The sequence below is a fragment of the Aedes aegypti genome, chromosome 3, assembly GCF_002204515.2.
Source record: "Aedes aegypti strain LVP_AGWG chromosome 3, AaegL5.0 Primary Assembly, whole genome shotgun sequence".
Taxonomy (NCBI): Eukaryota; Metazoa; Arthropoda; class Insecta; order Diptera; family Culicidae; genus Aedes; species Aedes aegypti.
This window is the reverse complement of record NC_035109.1, coordinates 23,076,666-23,095,139: the sequence shown is the minus strand read 5'-3', so window position 1 is coordinate 23,095,139 and position 18,474 is coordinate 23,076,666. Positions and strand designations below refer to the sequence as shown.

The 18,474-nt window shown below is 37.9% G+C and overlaps 1 protein-coding gene across 2 annotated transcripts in view; it reads right to left on the bottom strand.

Annotated features, from left to right (window-relative positions):
- LOC5571956 (activating transcription factor 3) overlaps nt 1-18,474 on the bottom strand; it is a 246,391-nt gene that overhangs the window by 189,942 nt on the left and 37,975 nt on the right. The window contains exons 1-2 of one of the 2 annotated variants that reach the window (XM_021853490.1): nt 4,375-4,463; nt 4,155-4,250 (exon numbers count right to left, since the gene is read on the bottom strand). The exons of the other annotated variant lie outside the window; for it this stretch is intronic. The gene's annotated coding sequence lies outside the window, so the exon portion shown is untranslated. Of the gene's footprint in view, nt 1-4,154; nt 4,251-4,374; nt 4,464-18,474 lie in introns of those variants that run through there. 2 annotated transcript variants of the gene reach the window in all.

The following is an 18,474-nucleotide window of genomic DNA, read 5'->3' as shown; positions in this document are numbered from 1 at the left end:
AAATTTTTCGTCGATTCCTTGCAGAAATTTTATACAGCGAAATCTGTTTGAACTGACATATCTTTTCAACTGTGTACAGCGATCAGAAAAAGTATTTTCATGATCGATTCCTTCCTTGGAATTGCCCATGCATCAAGAGGTTGTACTACTTTTCCCGGAATGTCGGTTCCCCGAATGTCGTTTCTCCGAACGCCAGTTCCCCGAATACCAGTTCCCCGAACATCCCATATCCCCGAATAGCCCACTTCCCCGAAAAGTTTTTGGCACTCATAATTGTCGCAAATTTATACATTTCAGGGTGGTGAATGAACTGGTCATCTAATATGCAGCCTACTTTATTTGGTTGGCGGTTCTTTCGAGTTTTACCGCCCTCAGCATTTTTGCCAACATGTGTATAGCCGAAAATGACAAAATACCTCCTTTTTTGATTGCTTATCGCTCTTTCTAGTTCACCATTTTGCCACTGAAGACTATATAGCACCTATTTAAGCTGCACCACTTTTTGGTGAAACGGCTCATTCGGGGAAATGGCATTCGGAGAAACGGGTCATTCGGGGAACTGGCATTCGGGTAACCGAAATTCGGAGAAAAGTAGCACAATCGCATCAAGATAGGCCAAGCAATTACTTTTCAGCAGCGAATCAGGCTTGAAGCGTAGTCTGCAGTTGACAAGTAAAGCGCTCAAGAAAAAAAATCTGCTTCTTACCTAAGGGGTGCGGGCTCGAACATTCAGTTTTTACAAATTAAACACGAACTTTTCCACGAGTGCTAACTGTTGTTTGTTTGGTTGTCTCGCAGGAAACCACAGTAAAGGGGCATCCTTAAAATACTTCACACAAATCTTCAACATTTCGGTGTAGGCAAATAACCCAATAAATATACCAAATCAGAAAGTTGCTAGCCATATGTTAGTTGGAAACATATTTTAGAAAAGTTGTAAAATATGCATGCATAATTTTGAGCAAGTACAACTTTTCCTAACAGTTGGTGGTCTTTGTATTATATAAATTATATAACATTTTTTAGCGTGGCAAAATCATGACCATAAATTTCAAGGCACACTCAGATCATTTTTACGGAAATTTAAGATTGACAGCAGCCTGACTGCTTGTTGATTTCCAATTCGCATCCCCCAGCTTCTTACTGTCTACCTATCTCAAGTGATATTCCTTATGACTATGGTGCCTTTTATTTGATTGTACCTACGGGATTTCTGAGCTATAAATACTGGCTGCCGTAAGCGCAGAAGATGAGACTTCCCGAACTGTGCACTGATTAACATATTATTTTATTCTTTATTTGCAGGATATAAAAGTGGCGACGAGGATCATGGAAACGTGTGTTGGCGATTATAGTTTTTCTTTGAGGTGGCGAGTTTGCCAATTTTATTTATTTGAGTATGGTAAAATTGCCAATTTTATTTATTTAAGTATGGCGAAATTGCCAATTTGAGTTGAACTAAATTGTTCTTTAGTGTTGACGAAGTTGTCATATGTAATGTTGAGCAATATGAATCCAATGATTTGCATGTTTTGTTGTAGTCATGAAATAAGTACTATGAACATACAATTGTGGATTTTTTAGGTATATTTTCGATTGTTCGTTGTATGAGTTGTTATAACGTGAAGGTGGTATTCTAAAGGGGAAAGGACTGTCATGTCTACCTATCTCAAGTGATATTCCTTATGACTATGGTGCCTTTTATTTGATTGTACCTACGGAATTTCTGAGCTATAAATACTGGCTGCCGTAAGCGCAGAAGATGAGACTTCCCGGACTGTGCACTGATTAACATATTATTTTATTCTTTATTTGCAGGATATAAAACTTACCAAAGTAATTTTGACAGTGGATCTCCTAGGAGCGTAATTTCACTTTTACTTGCGGAATAATTGAGTGGAACATTTTTCTGTTCGGAGAAGTGACAGCTGATCTGCACGGCATGGTAACGCCTGCCGTTACCAAATCGACTCTATTTATCAATCATTTCTTGGCCGTTTCTTGTCCTATCTTTTTGCACAGTACTTTCCAGCTGCGGACTAAGTTTAAGATTAGTACGGACTTCAACAATAAAGCGCTAAAGTAAAACGATTGAGCGGAACATTTTTCTATTCGGAAAAGTGCCACTGATAAGCGTAGAACGCAGAGTTGGGAAAAGTTCTGAGATTCACACTACAGTAGGCAAGCGTAGCAAATCACAGTCAGCGAAGTCAGTGATACTCACGCCCATTGCTGCTGTAGGCGAAATGCATTGAAAATAGCAAAACACTCGTTTCTAAGGGCAACCCAAAACTACTGTAGAAAAATATTCTATTTCCCGCTGCATTTCTCGCATTTACAGCCTTCAATGGACTGATGCACGAGTTCAGTATCTGACGTTTGAACGGTGCCGTGTTATTTACGTGTCCATGGCAACGAGTGGATTCGGCACCGCTCAAACTTCAAATTAGTGAACTCGTGCATGGACCGATGCAAGAGTTCACTAATTTGACGTTTGAGCGGTGCCGAATTCACTCGTTGCCATGGTCACGTAAATTGACTACTTGATGAGATTCACAATTTTAAACTAATGTAGTGAGAGAAACCACGTGATTTTCGCGAAATTCAAGCCTACTACTATTACCATTCCCAGCCCTGGTAGTACAGACTTCAGAAGTAGAGCGCTCAAGTTAAATTTATCCTGATTACCAGACTAATATTGATAGGTAATCCAGTAGGAGCGAAATTTAACTTTTACTTGCAAAGTAATTGAGCGGAACATTTTTCCGTTAGGAAAAGTGACAGCTCCATTTAATTTACATTGCAGGCGTTACCGACGTTACGATATCGGCTCTACTTATCAACAGCGTACTGCTGAAGTAATTTCGGAAGCGGAATCATTCCTTAACCGTTTTTTGTCATATTATTTTGCACAGTACTTCTTAACAGCGTATCACACAATAAATGTTTCAATAAACATTGGAAAGAAACTCATTTTGTGGTGTGTTTGAATTTATCTTTTTTTACCAAAGTAATTTTCACAGCAGATCCAGTATGAGTGAAGTGTCACTTTTACTTGCGGAATATTTGAGCGGCACATTTTTCCGTACGGAAAAGTTACAGCTCCATTTGGTTTGTATGGCAGGCGTTACCGACGCTATGAAATCAGTTCTAATTCTCAGCTGCGTACAGCTCAAGTAATCACGGTAGCGGAATCATTCCTTGATCGTTTCTTGTCCTATCCTTTTGCACAGTACTTATGATCAGCGTACCAGCTTTTACACTACAGAATAATTTTGACAGCCAATCTAGAAGGATCGAAATATCACTTTTACTTATGGAACGATTGAGTGGAACATTTTGCTGTTAAGAAAAGTGACAGTGATAAGTGTAGTACGGACTTCGAAAGTAAAGCGCTCAAGTAAAATTTCTCTTAATTACCAAAGTAATTTTGACAGCTAATCCAGTAGGAGCAAAGTGTCACTTTTACTTACGGAATAATTGAGCGAAACTTTTTTCGTTAGGAAAAGTGGCTGCTCCATGTGATTTACATTTTAGGCGTTATCAACGTTACGGTTCTTTTTATCAACAGCGTACTGCCCAAATCATCTCGGTAGCGGAATAATTCCTTGACCGTTTCTTGTCCTATCCTTTCGCACAGTACCTACTTATGAACAGTGTACCCAATAAATGTTTCACTCAAGTCTGGATAAACATTTAAAAGAAGCTCAAAGGGTCCTGAGTCTTTTCTGGAAACATTGTTATAGAGGCCATTTAAGCACGCCCATGTAAACTAACACCATGGTCAGCTATCTGAACACGGCTTTTTTGTAAGGATCTGACAGCAGTCCACACGACAACTGCTGTCAGATCCCAGCTAAATGTTTGACACCGTATCCTACATGGTTTACTTGACTTGGGATGACGATAGTAGCGTTAAGCCTGACTTACTACTGCCTGATTTCTTACAGAAATTTTCTACAGCGGCTCCAATTTTTCTTTTCAACTGCATACTGCGATCAGAAAAAAACGCTTCCTTGATCAATTCAAATCAGGCTTTAACCCCTTATTGAAATACTAGAATTTTGAACCATGAACAATCAAAGAGAAATTCTTTCATTATAACATATCGCATTTGATTATATTTAGTAAAATTGTATCCGATCGAAACTTACTGTTGTCAGCGACTTTCATCTGTTACGCTCGTTGTTTAGCATTCTTCACATAACCTAAACCCAGTTGGACGTCCTAGACTTGGACGAAATGTTTACCTGGAATCGAGAAAAAAATTGATTTTCATTAAAATGATCTAGATATTTTTTCAAAGCGAATGGGATTTCTCATTTAGAGCCATGATCCATGTTAAGCTACCACTAATCTCAAGACTCAACCTACAAGAATCTAAATATCCGATGTATGTTTGCTAAACACTGTCAATGACTACTTTGTATTTCGCAAAGTCCGATGAGTGTCACCATGCGTACGGTGACAGTTTGTCAAACTGTCACCACGGTAGCCGTGGCGCACACTCTTGTTGACCCGTGGATCGAAGTGTGCGGCGAGTAGCGAGCGATCGTTGATTCGATGGAACCCGAATAAAAAAAAACTTGCGAATTCAAATGTTTGCCGCATGATGCGCAAACATGTTATAAGCGGCACTACACCCATAGACATAATACACCAGCCTGCTATGAGATCGCCTTTCGCCGGTTGCGTCCATGCGCTGGCAAAGTTGCGATCCTCCACGAGTGCGTTATAATAAAAATGTTTGTTTTAAATTTTCCCGTGCTTGCTCGGTGCGTCTTTTCTGCGGCGAAACAAGTGGTGTACGGATGTGATGCGGGTGTGTGCGCAGCGCATCGAATACACACACACACACGCGGCGATGATTCAGAATTTTTGCAATCCCTCACGAACCGTAACCGATCCGATTCGAGTCGATCGGAGAGCGATCGGAATGAGGCAGAGAAGGCGATGAGAGAAAGGGTTTCGTTTCACTTGACGTCGACGAGTGTGCGAGAAGAACATAAAAATAAATGAAGTGTATTAATGAATGAATACAATTGACACACATTTTTGCGCGAGCGACAGTAACAACCGTTTAATCAGAGACGGAATGAATGCAATGCAGTGCTCTGCACTCGACGATGAGTGCAGAGATGGCAAGAATGCATGGATGCGGTTATGGGAATGCGGTTACGCGGGTCACTTTGATCATGGACGCCGCGGCACGCAGCCAAATTGAACTGTCAAAAAAGAACAAAGCAAGTTGTTCCCGAAGCGGCGAAGCGAATAATACTGGTGTTTCATTCGAATACAAACTTACTAACCTATGTTTAGATTAGCGGATTCGATAACGCTTAGGCAAACTGAACACAGCTGAACAAGTTCGGTAGTTTACCTAAGCTTACTAATGTTTGCAAATCAGATACCGAAGCATCAAGAAAAGGTGTTGGAAAGAAGACTCAAACATTCGCAGGCATCAAACTAACCGATATGGTTATCAGAGACCGACTGTCGCCATAACTTTTGCATGACCGAAAAATACGAAACCTATACCCGCTTCCACTTAACCCCCATTTAGGTCGACGATAGAGCGTCCATCCAAAAACGGCTAACAAGAAGAAGTTCGTGCGGAAATTTTGTGGCTATCAATCAACGCCTAGTCAATAAATGGAAGACAGATAGGTGGAAGAGTGCTGCGCGACCAGTCACCGCGCGGTCAATGATTAGTGATTCGCGGGGTCCGAGACACGACACATATTCGCGCGACCTCCAGGCGATAGACATACCTCTATCACAGATAAACAGGCATTTAGTACAACATTAGGGTTTTTGAAAATTTCCAAAAGTTGACAAATTTTGTTCGCACATAGTAGCTTAACCATTTTTTCAGCACAAAAAATTACAAAAAAAAAATAAACAAAAATTAAAAAAAAAATAAAACGTCGAATCTTAAAATGAAAACCTAATTTCCTTTCAAATCCATTGCTAACCAGATACAAACATCATCTGAAGGCCATATTGCATTGAATAAGATTGTGTGCAACAAAGCTTGCAGAAGGCGCTAGTATGAAACGTCAAACGCGAAAAAAAGAACGATGCGCGCGCCTCTGGATGTGAAAAACGAAACAAAGACCATAAAACGTAATCGACGAAAATTTCGACAGTGTTACCTCTATTTGTCCATGTATGTACATACCTAGCGCAGAGAGATAATCGCACACAAATGTTCATTACGATGTAAATTCTACTCGTGCGCTCGATAGAGAAAAAAAAGAAGAAACGCCGATAAAGAAGATTCCCGAATTCCTTAGAGGGGTATGCGCTCGCGAGCGATAAGAGCACTCGAGAGCTTAGAGGAATTGATTCCCTGCGCCGTCGATCGAAGCAATCGGTTTGGCAGTTTTATGGCTCCCATCGAAACCAATCAAAGTAAGCCATCATTGGTTCGATTCCCGGGAATCGTCTAACTCTCTCGAGTAGTAATTGTCCAAACTGTTGGGTATACGTCGAATACGTGTCAACCGAACGTCGCGTTTTGTCGTTGGCGCGTTGACAGACACTCCAATTAGCGGAGTTTCCGGATGCGCATTTTTTTTTGTTGGCCTTTGCTTCTTCACGCCTGCTGTTGTTCGTACGTGACGTACATTCAAGAACCCGAATCGTGCTTTGCTAATTTGTCAAAAGTTGTTGGGGAATTTGTCTGCTTCTTCGTCGAGTTTCGTGTGTGTTTTCGGGTAAGAAATTTTCCAATATTCTGGGTAACCGGCGTTTGCGAACCCGCTGGCGTTAAGTGTTTGCTAACGAACTGTTTGTTGGACAACCGAAGATGCATATGTAATTAAGAGGCATTTCGAGTGTTATGTCTCTCTGTATTGGTGGTTATCGTGGACAATTTCTCGAAACATTTTATCAGAATGTGAATAACATCTAAAACTTTCTGAAATATCTAAAAAACGATTTTGAAGTGGATCGCTTATTAGCGAAATAGAGTATGAACAGCAATTTACCTTCTTTAAAACCTCATTAAAACCACATTCTCTTAAGGGCTAAGATGCTCGAAATTCATATGTTCTCTTTTTAATTAATGTCATCTAGCATCTAGCAAAATAGTTGATCGTGCATTGAAAACTCAAATTTAATCACTTTAAAATTGTGAAGTTTTTAATATTAAACTAAAACCCATTTACAGCTATATAGTTTTAAGAGTCTCTACAAATAGAGAAAGCTATTTTTGTTTTCAAAATCGTGTGATCAATTACACTGCGTAATGAAACTAACATTTTGCGTGCCTAAAGGATCAAATTAAGTTGCTCTAGTAAATTTTGAGTTGCTGAATCTAGTGTAATTCTCAAAAATATACAAGCACGTCAATAATTAGTGCTACAAATCGTCAAAGTTGCGTGAAATACTGGTTTTATTGTATTAACTTGAAATTTTATAGTAAGCTTGGTGGATTAGCATGCATAATAGATCTTCAGCTTTAATTTAAGTTTAATTTGCATTGCATGATCAAATTTAGATTCAATCGACTTTTTCAACATTCTTTCAGTCTCCATACGTTTTTTTTTGTTTCTTTTATATGGCGAAATACAAATCTTTTCTAAATCATCAAAAACAACTTTTGAACGTCGGAAGCATTATGAGCTTTGTTGATAAGTATCGTTTAATACATGAAACTTGAATTCTGGGGAAAATTTAACAAATAAATTATCATACAAGCTGAAAAACTTGCATGCAAGTTGGCTGAAATCATCAAATTCTGCATTCTAAACAGGTAATATCTCAAAAACTAGATGAGCGTTGATATTTTTGAAAACAGCAATAGATTCGGCAACTCCCTCCTATAAATCTAATCGGTTTCTAGTTTGTAAATTAGATAATTAGGTTTCCGACAAAATACTCAGAGCAAGAAGAAGAACGTAATGAGCATTGAAAAAATGACTATCAGTGGCACTTTGTGCGTATTTTTTTGAAAATTACATGCTTTTATGGCTATGACCAAGCTATAATGGAACTTCAGTAAATATAACTATCATTTTAACTCTAAAAGCCGTTTAGCAAGCATTCTTTTCAATTCTCGAAGACTAATTCAAACTCAAGTCAAGAAAGTTAGCAAACTTACTTTATCAATCCTACGTGTTTCGCAGATGAAATTCTACACGTACCTCTCTGAAACAACTCGATTTTTCACTTTTAGAACGTTTAATTTCCGGACTAAACAAAACGACGAAAGTAAGATTCTTCACTTTCGCAACCTAACCGCTACTTTCGCCGCTCCGTTGTATTGCCCATTGCACGGTGACGTCATCAGAAAATCGCTCTCTTTCCCTCCTTCGGGAAATATGAAAACAACGGTGCCAGTACCTGTCAAGGTTGGCACCATTGTTTTCAAGTTTTGTTGAAGAGCGAAAGAGAGAATTTCGCCGTGAAATGCCTAATGGGGAGACAAAGTGACTTAACATTGAATCCAAACAAAACACCACTTGAGACGATTTTACACTGGTACAAAAACGTCGTAAGTAACTGATTGAAACGGCGTATCATTTTGCCATACAATTTTTATGGGAAATGATAGGAACTACCTAGTGTTTTAACGCGAGCTGATTGCATCCAAAATTTAAGCGATGTACACGGTAAAAAAAATGTTAAAAAGGGGATTCATTTTAAAACAGTTTTAGAAGAAAGGTTGTGATTCTTCTTAATTAACTTTCTTTAAACCGTATGAAAGTTACTTACGTCGATTTGAAAAAGTAATCGAGAATTTATATTGATTTTGTTTCATTTTTTGCCAAATTTTGGCAAACATATGCTTTTATGCACTTTCGAACGCTACATTTGTTCAAATTTAACGAAACCAAGTAACAGCTACTTGAGTTCGAAGTTATGTCTAGTAAAGTTGAGATTTTACCAAGCCTTTCGAGTTTGTAGCCAGATTGGTCAAAATTCGTGAGATCTATACTTCATGTTTTTTTAGTATGGTGGAATAACGAGTTTTTTTTAAAGCTCAGTTTTAATCTATCTACTGTCACCATAATTTGAAGTGGTGCCTGGAGTATTATATTGAATTTCTTAAAAGAATTGGCGGCTGAGGCATCTAACTCGGGAGACCACTTAGGATTTTACTATTCCAGGATTTATCTAAGTATTTCAAAAGGACCGTGGAAAGTCCAAAAAGAAATAAGTAGGATTTCAAGAGATAGCTGAAGATTTCGAGATGAAATTTAATAAGAAAGCGATGGTAGTTAAAAAAAAAAATAATAAGTTTATTCAGAAATTTTAGAGTCTCAAAAATAATACCTAAAAATATCTAGGGAAATTTCTGGTAAACCTCAGGAAGAATCCTTGTACTAGCTTTTGGACATATTTTCTCAAACCTCTGTGATAAAACTCTGGGGTTTCAGTAGCGGTATGCTCGAATCACAAATGAAAGCTTCTAAAGGTATGGGGCAAGACAGGGACATTGACTAAGACTAGGACTGGGACCCAGGCCCTGGGAAAGAGACTGGGACAGGGCAGCGATTGACAGGATTGGACAGTAGGGTGCGGCCTATTTTTCAAAAGTTCTCAAAATCAAAAATTCGTGTACTCTGCTGAATTCAAATCACATTAAAAGAGAAACCTCAAAATCTGAGCCAAAAATATTAACATCTCTTGAAGGTGAATTTTCAGGTTATAAAAAATGACCTTCAGTGAAGTAAACATAACTTTATTATTTTTCAACCAATTTTAAAACTTAAAGCATCATTATCTTCAAAATTAAATTTATGAAAACTTTGTAGAACACCAAATTTGTCTAGAAGCAAAACAAGTCTTAGTTAAAAATACGTTTACCCGAATTTTTCCTCATTTTACTAAAAAAATCATTTCTTTTTTACCATAACTTCATAAATACTCAATCGATTCCGAATCTTCTTACCGTCAAGCTACCATTCACCGTGCATTTAAGATAAATTTGCACTTCAAAATATTATATATTTTTTCCAAATAATTTAAAGCGTACTAGAATACTACTACGTAGCGTGCAATTATATAATAATTCAGGGAAAAATCTAAAACTAGTGATGTATAACAAAAATTACTCAAATATTATGTTTGTAAATATCATGTTAAGGTTGCCTCGTACCGTTCTATGTCACCATTTACCGTGCACACTAGTGAACCATTCACCGTGCGTATAGTTTTTGTCATGATTTAATTTTATATCTTGAACAAACGTTGTTGATGGAGCAATTATGTTGCTAGTAGTGTGTGCACTCATTTTAAGAGTATTCAAATCTTCATTTACAATAAAAACCATAAAAAGTTTAAAAATTGGCTGAATAATTATTTTTTCATTAAAATCGTTAAAATAGGTTTGCCTGTATTGTCCAAACCATTCCATGTTCACTCAAAAACTAAATATAAAGTAGTTTAATGACGACATATCAATAAATCTAATATTACCGAATAATTTCATGCCTTTTACACTAATGCACGGTAATAGGAACCATATATATTGAAAAGGATCCATTCACCGTGCATTTAGGTTTCGATTGAAACACAATAAAAAAATCTAATTTGCATAAAATCTTATTGCTCAACCAATGAAATACATCTTACTAAGGGTAACCACAGTAGAAACTTGTTGAAATCTTGAAAAATTTCATACTCAATCATTAAAATGAAAAATGTGACTTTTTAGCGTTTCTACTAAGAGTGTTGAAAAATCTCATTATCAAACAGAATTCACATGATTATGACTACATAAACTAAGTTTTTCAAATTGCTTTGTGACACAAACTACTTCATTTCATCAGTTTTATGTTATTTTGATGACAAAAGAATAATTTGTGAAAATTAAATGAATATTCTGTAGGAATGTGTACATGTGCACGGTGAATGGAGGCCGCACGGTGACTGGTGACTTAACGGTACATGGTTTTGAAGTAAATTTAGTTGTTTTCAAACCTTTCATACAACACATTTTTCTAAAAAATGGTTTTGACTTAGTTATTCAACAAAAACTACCCAAAAACATGATTTTTAATGAAAAAAAAAAATTAAATTTCTTTGGATATGGATTGGAAATTGCATTTTTTCTATAAAACTTAAATTTATAAAGCATATTGCCTTAATAACGAGTTGAATAGTGCATATAATTTTCAACATTTGCAAACATAATTTTATTCCAATATTATTCAAAAATTGTTGCAAAGTCTTTCTTAAAGGTTTAACAAATGAGAAAAACCAGTCTCAGCTTTAGAGATAATATTCAACCGACAAAAAATTTGAAACAAAACTAGCATTTTTCGTTAAAAAATCATGTTTTTGTGCAGTTTTTGCTAAATAACTTGGTCAAGATATTTTTTTGGTGAAATCAGATAAGGCGTAAAAACAATTGAATTTGCTTCAAAAGCATGTTAAAAGATTTTGAATTGGTTGAGTAATCATGAAGTTATGGTCAAACAAAGCTAATTCTTTTAGTAAAATGTGGAAAAATTTGGAATAAATTACTTTTAACTAAATCTTGTTTTGATTTTAGACAAATTTGGTGCTCTACAAAGTTTTTTTTTTTTGATGGTATTGATGAAGTTTTAAATTCGGTTGAAAAATAACAAAGTTATTTTTTTTTACCTGAAAATTCACATTCAAGACGCCTGCGCTACCTCTAAATGTTAATATTTTTGGCTCAGATTTTGAGGTTTCTCTTTTAATACCCTGGTCATCCATCCGGGAAATCCGGGAAAACCGGGAAAAACCCGGGAATTACAAATGACCGGGAAAAATACGGGAAATACCCGGGAATTGGGTGAACACCCCGGGAAAACAAAACATAAGACTACCGGTTTATTTAAATTTTAAGTACTGTGGGGTAAAACTAGAATTTTTAACCACCGTCTGTATTTCGTACTTTGCATTATGATTATTTTTTGGTTAGGTGATAGAGAGATACTTAACGATTAGGATTTTTGAAACATTTCTAGAGCACTCAGGCAAATGGACTATCGATAAACATAGCAACCCCTTATGAAAATTTGCCACAAGAAATCGGATTGAAATTCATAAATTTGCCTTATGAAACCAGAATTTGAAAATAAAAAACGTTCTCGCGGCAACCTGGAATCGAACGAAGAACCTTGCGATCGATAGGCCCGAGCGTACACCACGCGCCTATCGACGCCTTGATGTACTAAAACGCTAAAACGATACATAAAGCATTCATAAGGCAAAATGTATGAAATTCGATAGTCCAGTTCGCGGCGTGAGGGGTACTTAAGGATTTCTGACAATGTTCTTGGCGAGATGCTTGTTCGATTTCCATTTGAAATCATGGCATATGAAATATGGAATATAGAATCCTAACGAAAATCGAACCGATATTTGACTTTCTGAGAGATCACTGAAATGGTTATTAGTAGATTGCTAATAAGATTTTCAGTAGATTCTAGAAAAGGTCCTTGGCTGATTTTGCTTTAAATTCTTAGAAGTTAATGTCCCTCTGACATTTGGATAAAAATATATTATTTTAATATTATCCGTTCAATGTTTTTCTCACAGGAGCTCTTTTTACTCAAAATTTCAATCAAAAACCACATTTTAAATGTTCATTCAAACAGCATAAATATTGATACATATTTTTTAAATAGCAGTTTGCTGAGAAAAATCAGATGATTTCATTGTGAATTTAGGAAAAAAAAAACAAACGAATTTATATGATTTAAAATTGTTTTATTGAAAATTTACACTAAGATATTTTCTTGAGGAATGCGCAGAAAATTACTGACATATTATTGATTTTCCTCGGTGGATTTTTACTTATTGTACCCAAATCCTTGGCGCAACTCGCATAAATTTAACTGGATTTCTATTTGATTCCTTGTGAGATTTTAGCATATTCCTGCAGCAGTACTTCTTGAGAAGATTCTTGAAGGTTATCTGACTAGCTTTTCTGACAGTTCCAGGTGAAATTCATCCCACGGTATACAATGGGCTATGAAACCCATTAGAAAGTGTCGTGAAATATTCACAGAAGGCGCCATGTTGCTGCATGCTGTATTATTGCTGTATGCAATATCTTCCAAAAATTGCCTGGCAAAAATATCTCCACGGGAACCTTTCAAAACGATTTTTGGGGAAATCTTTAACGCTAATCCCTGGCTATCAAATTGATTGTGAGTTGAAGTTTTTGCAAGAGCTTATACTGAAAGAATTTTGTAGAATTTGAGCAATATTCTTTAGAGATGTTTCTTAGACACTAGTTCCTTGTTATTTTCATTGTAGATCCATACAGAAGGCCATAGAAGATATTATATGGAACACAGACGTGATCTGTGTGAGACCCTGTCAAGGATATTGATAAATGTAAAATTTTTCGAAGGATTTCCCTAAACCGCTAATTAGGTTCCTTGCCAAGATGGAAATCACGAAGCATCTTATGCGTGTCAACCAACGCAAAACAAACACGACAGACTCGCGAACAAACTTGATGACAGTAGGTTTATTATGGTTTTTACAGACAAATCAAGTGTACATTCATCAAATCGACAGTAAACTACAAGTTTGTAATAAAAATCCCTTGAAGTCCAGAAAACTCAGAGGCCTTTTTTACCAAAAGCCCCATTGACTTCGAACAGCTCCGAATACGTACACGAAAAGATTTATCATCGACAGATTACAGCACTCTTATACTCGCGAGTATTTTCCTTTTTTTTGTTCTGGTTCAGCAGACATGTTCACCACCTTTATCACTGGTTCATTGACAAATCTTTTTTTCAATGTCATTGATCATAGACAAATCCTTTGTGAGATCTATTTAGATATGCTGGGGGCCCAGATAGCCGTTGCGGTAAACGCGTAGCTATTCAGCATGACCAAGCTGAGGGTCGTGGGTTCGAATCCCACTGGTCGAGGATCTTTTCGGGTTGGAAATTTACTCGACTTCTTAGGGCATAGAGTATCTTCGTACCTGCCACAAGATATACACATGCAAAAAATGGTCATTGGCATAGTAAGCTCTCAGTGGATAACTGTGGAAGTGCTCATAAGAACACTAAGCTGAGAAGCAGGCTCTGTCCCAGTGGGGACGTAACGCCAGAAAGAAGAAGAAGGGAAAAACGAGAAAGAATTTGTTTTTGTAATTGTAGTTAATTGAATCTGATCCTTTTTCTGATCTGCATTAAAGTCACCTTATACTGAAAACCAATCAAATCTTTTTTGTTTATTTAACAAAAAAAGATTTCTTCAATTTTTGATTACAGGCGTCCGCGGGATATTTGTAGAACTTGGAAGGGGCCACAGCAAAAAGGTTGGGAACCACTGGCCTAGACGATTCTTATAAGGCCTCTGACGAGATTTTGTATAGATTTCTGCAGATTGACAGCGAATTCTTTCAATAATCCAAAACAAATGTCATGGCTAGTTCTTTGATGAATACATAAATAAAGAAGTCCTTTGGGTATTCTTGGTAAGATTTTTGTAAAGTATTTGATTAGATTATTATATGTTCATTAAATCTTTTGAAGATTACTTGGAAGATTCAATCTTGGACTCATGTCATAAATTTTAGCCAGCTTCATAGGAGAACAATAACATGTATTTGGAAATATTGTTTCTGTTAAAAGATCTTTTCTTGGATCCAACATGAGATTCATCACAGATCAACCATTTCTCCATAAATCAGGCATAAGCCATGTCTAACGCATAATTCCTAAGGCATTCTTAGAAGGTAATAGGTTGGCCATTGAACTTTGCACTTTTGTGGAAGTTTAGATGTACAAAGCAGGCATTTATATTATTCCATAATTCCTCTGAACTTCATACGAATTCCAGGGGTTAAAGGTGTTTTAGATATTTCAGCAAATCCGCATTGTTTTTTCATAAGGGCCTATCTGCATTCATCGATTTCTCTTCATCGTTGTTCTCTTTGCGTTATTGCAGAAAACTGATTCTGTTGTCGTAGGATGAAGAATCCCTATATCTTCTTCATTAATAAGAAATGTTGCAGATTTATTTTAGCAAAGTTATTAGCGAAAGAGAGAATCGATGAAGATGTGCTGAAATATTTTAAATCTTTTTGTCCATAACCTTAAGTAAACCGTTTTTTGAATTGTATTAAAATCAATTCATAAATAAATTAGATCATGTCTTCCAAATGTGTCCATATCGTATAAAAAAAAGAAAAACAAAAATATCAAAACTCAGGATTTTTTGCTATGCGTTTTTTATTTCTTGGACACCCGGGAAAAATCCGGGGATTGGAAAAAGGATTTTGAATGGACACCCTGTTTTAATGTGATTTGAATTCAGCAGAGCAGACGAATTTTTGGGTTTGAGAACTTTTGAAAAATAAGCTGCACCCTATTGGACAGGGGTAGGGATAGGGATTGGGACAGGGACAGGCTGAGACAGTAACTGGGACATTTACTGGGACAGGGACAAGGACAGGGACTAAAATAGGGACTGGAACAGGAACTGGATCAGGGACAGGGACTGGGACTGGGACTGGGACTGGGACTGGGACTGGGACTGGGACTGGGACTGGGACTGGGACTGGGACTGGGACTGGGACTGGGACTGGGACTGGGACTGGGATTGTGACAGGGACAGGGCATGGACATAAAAGTTGTTACACCGATTTGCACAAGGAATACTGATAAAAATACGACAAACGATCTCAAACAACTTAAATTCCGAAATTTTAAAATATTCAGTTCGAGGTTACTTGAGATGGTTTAAATACTTCAACTTGCCGTTCAACATATCTCAGAGAACATGTCCCAACTAATCAAAAACCTAACTGGCTTTCGCCACACTCAATAACGTATACGGTCCATCCATAGCCTGCTGTGGCAGATACTGGCCTATCGATAAAATGCTTCCATCAAATTGACTCCGCGTGTCAAGTCAAGTCGGCGTCGGGCCAAATCGAGAGTGGGATGTCACCTCGTTGAGCATTCTTGTCCGCCGCGTCCGACAAACTATCAAGCAGATATATTTTTATGACAACCGCTGCATACCGGAGCAATTTTCGTAGTGGCAGACTCGTGCCGACCCGCGGACCAGCACCAGGTTAACCAGATTCAATCTTTTAATTAAACGGCAATTTGTTTCAATGTTGTGTGCGAGCTGCGTCGTTTTACCGCAGCAACCCACGAGGTGCTTTCGAAGCCGGTTGGCCTACGCGATCTGAAACTCTCCTCCGATTTGAATCATAGAAAATGTTTTTGACGGATCGGTTGTTGTTTTATTTACAAACAAATGCCATCGAGTTCGGATGGAGCGAAATTTTTCAGATGATAAATTTGACCGGTACCGAATCGAATAAATCTCTGCGTCCAGCAGTGTCCACAAATGGCGATTGGAAAGCCATACTTTTTACGACTTTTTTTCCGCCATCCCCATAGCTTGTCCAAATATTTACTCCGTGCCAACACAAACTAAAACTCAAAGCCCCAAGGGACAATGTTTGTGGGACCAATAAAACCAAGTAGATAAACATATCTCTGTTGATGTGGCCTTGTGTGTGCGCAAACATATTGCTCTGTCGCGAAAAAAATTGAGAAGAAAAGATTGAGTTTTATCGAATAAGCATGGCTTGCTATTCCTACAGGGTTGCTACCAGTGTCTTAAATCTCTAGGCCTACTTTTTATGTTTAGATAAAAGCCATCATTTGGGACAACCGGTGGCGGAATGGTCATAAACAATATTCGCGTGGTTTGCTTGGATCCATAGGCGATAGCAGTTCTAAATGAACATCTAATCCAGGGTATCTCAACCGGTGGTCCGCGGACCGCTAGCGGTGATAATTTATGGGATGCTATGATATGCAATCGGTGATAAATTCCAGAAGTAATCGTCGGACATAGTTGTAAAGTTGATGTTACCAATGTTATTTGGCAGGTTTTTGTTGATATGCTTGAAGTCAAACTTCCATGAGTCGATATTTGAAGAAATAATCAACTACATTTGAAATTACTGGAGAGAACTTTTTGGATGTATGGTACAAAGATGGGGTAATTGAGGTCAATAAATTTGATGTTTATTTTGAGCCAATAAAGCTTCAAAAAAGTTGAGAACCACATTCTAATCTGACTTCTTGGAGCGACTAACGGCGTCGTCGTCGTCGTCGTCAGTCGTAGAAGTCGTTGGCCGCGAGGGCGCACATATATGGCGCCTCTACGATTCCATATAGCCTAGACGCGTTGGCGTTTCCTCCCTGCCTACTACGTAGCCAAGCGCAAACGTGCGCGATCGACTGATCCGTCGATCAATAGCTAAGCTCGTATAGTCGAATCCGGCGAGCGGAAGTGAGGGCGTCGACGCATTTCAGCGCTTTTACCCTATTCATTAGGTAGAAAAAGGGGGAGACAAATTGCGATGGTGGGCAACACGAACGATCTCTATCAGGTGAGGAAATCTTGATCGATTTGGTTGTGGCAACCGCGCAAAACCTTGCCCGCTGACGAGATGTTGGAAGGGTGATATGGGCTAATTAGGGTCCGTTGGTAATTGGAAGCTAGATTTGGACGAAACGTTTAGGTAGTTTACGTGGGACTCGGCAGAGCTTGTTCAAATTTTTGATCAGGGGTCATGAATAAATCGATTCGGCCTTGCTTGTTTTCGAATGACATTACAGACGAATCGATACTCTATGCCTCAGAATTGACATAACAGAATAACAGAAGTTGATTTCAAAGCTACACCCTCTGGATCAGGGGTTGGATTCTGAGAAAATTGAGAGTATCTCTCACTTATCACTCTCTGTAACAATCATGATCGACAGCACATCATGAAAGTCTGTTTATCGTCTATTGCTCCAGCTCTGATTATATCGGGGAGATAACAGTGCAAACAAAAGTAGAGCACCTACCCCCATTAGGATTTCTTCTAGGGATACCACAAGGAGCTCTTCTAGGGATTTTCTCAGGAGTTCCATCAGAAATCTTATCAGGAATTCCTCCAGGGAGTTCATCAAGAGTTCCTATAGAGATTCCATCAGAAGTTCTTTCAGAGATCCCATCTGGAACTCCTCATGGCACATCAGGAGCTCTTCTGGGGATTACATCAGGAGTTCTTTTAGGGATTTCATCAGGAGCTCCACCAGAAGTTTCATAACCAGTTCCTTTAGATATTTCCCCTGGATTTCATCCAGGGATTGTATCAAAAATTTATCTAGGGATTCCATCAGGAGTACCCATTAGTCTTTCCACAGCAGTTCTTCTAAGGATTTCATCAAGACTTCCTCAAGGGGTTACATCACGTACAGGGCTTCTTTCAGAACTTCCTCTAGGCATCCCACCAGCAGTTCCTTCAGGGATTCCATCTAGAATTCCTCCAAGGATTCCATCAGAAGTTCCTGCAGGGATTCCACCTGGAACTCTTCTAAGGATTCCATCAGGAGTTGCTCTAGAAATTCCTTCAGAAGTTTCTCCAGGGATTCCATCAGGAATTCCTATAGGGATTCAATTAGAAATTCCTTCAATGATTCTATCATGAATTTCTCCAGGGAT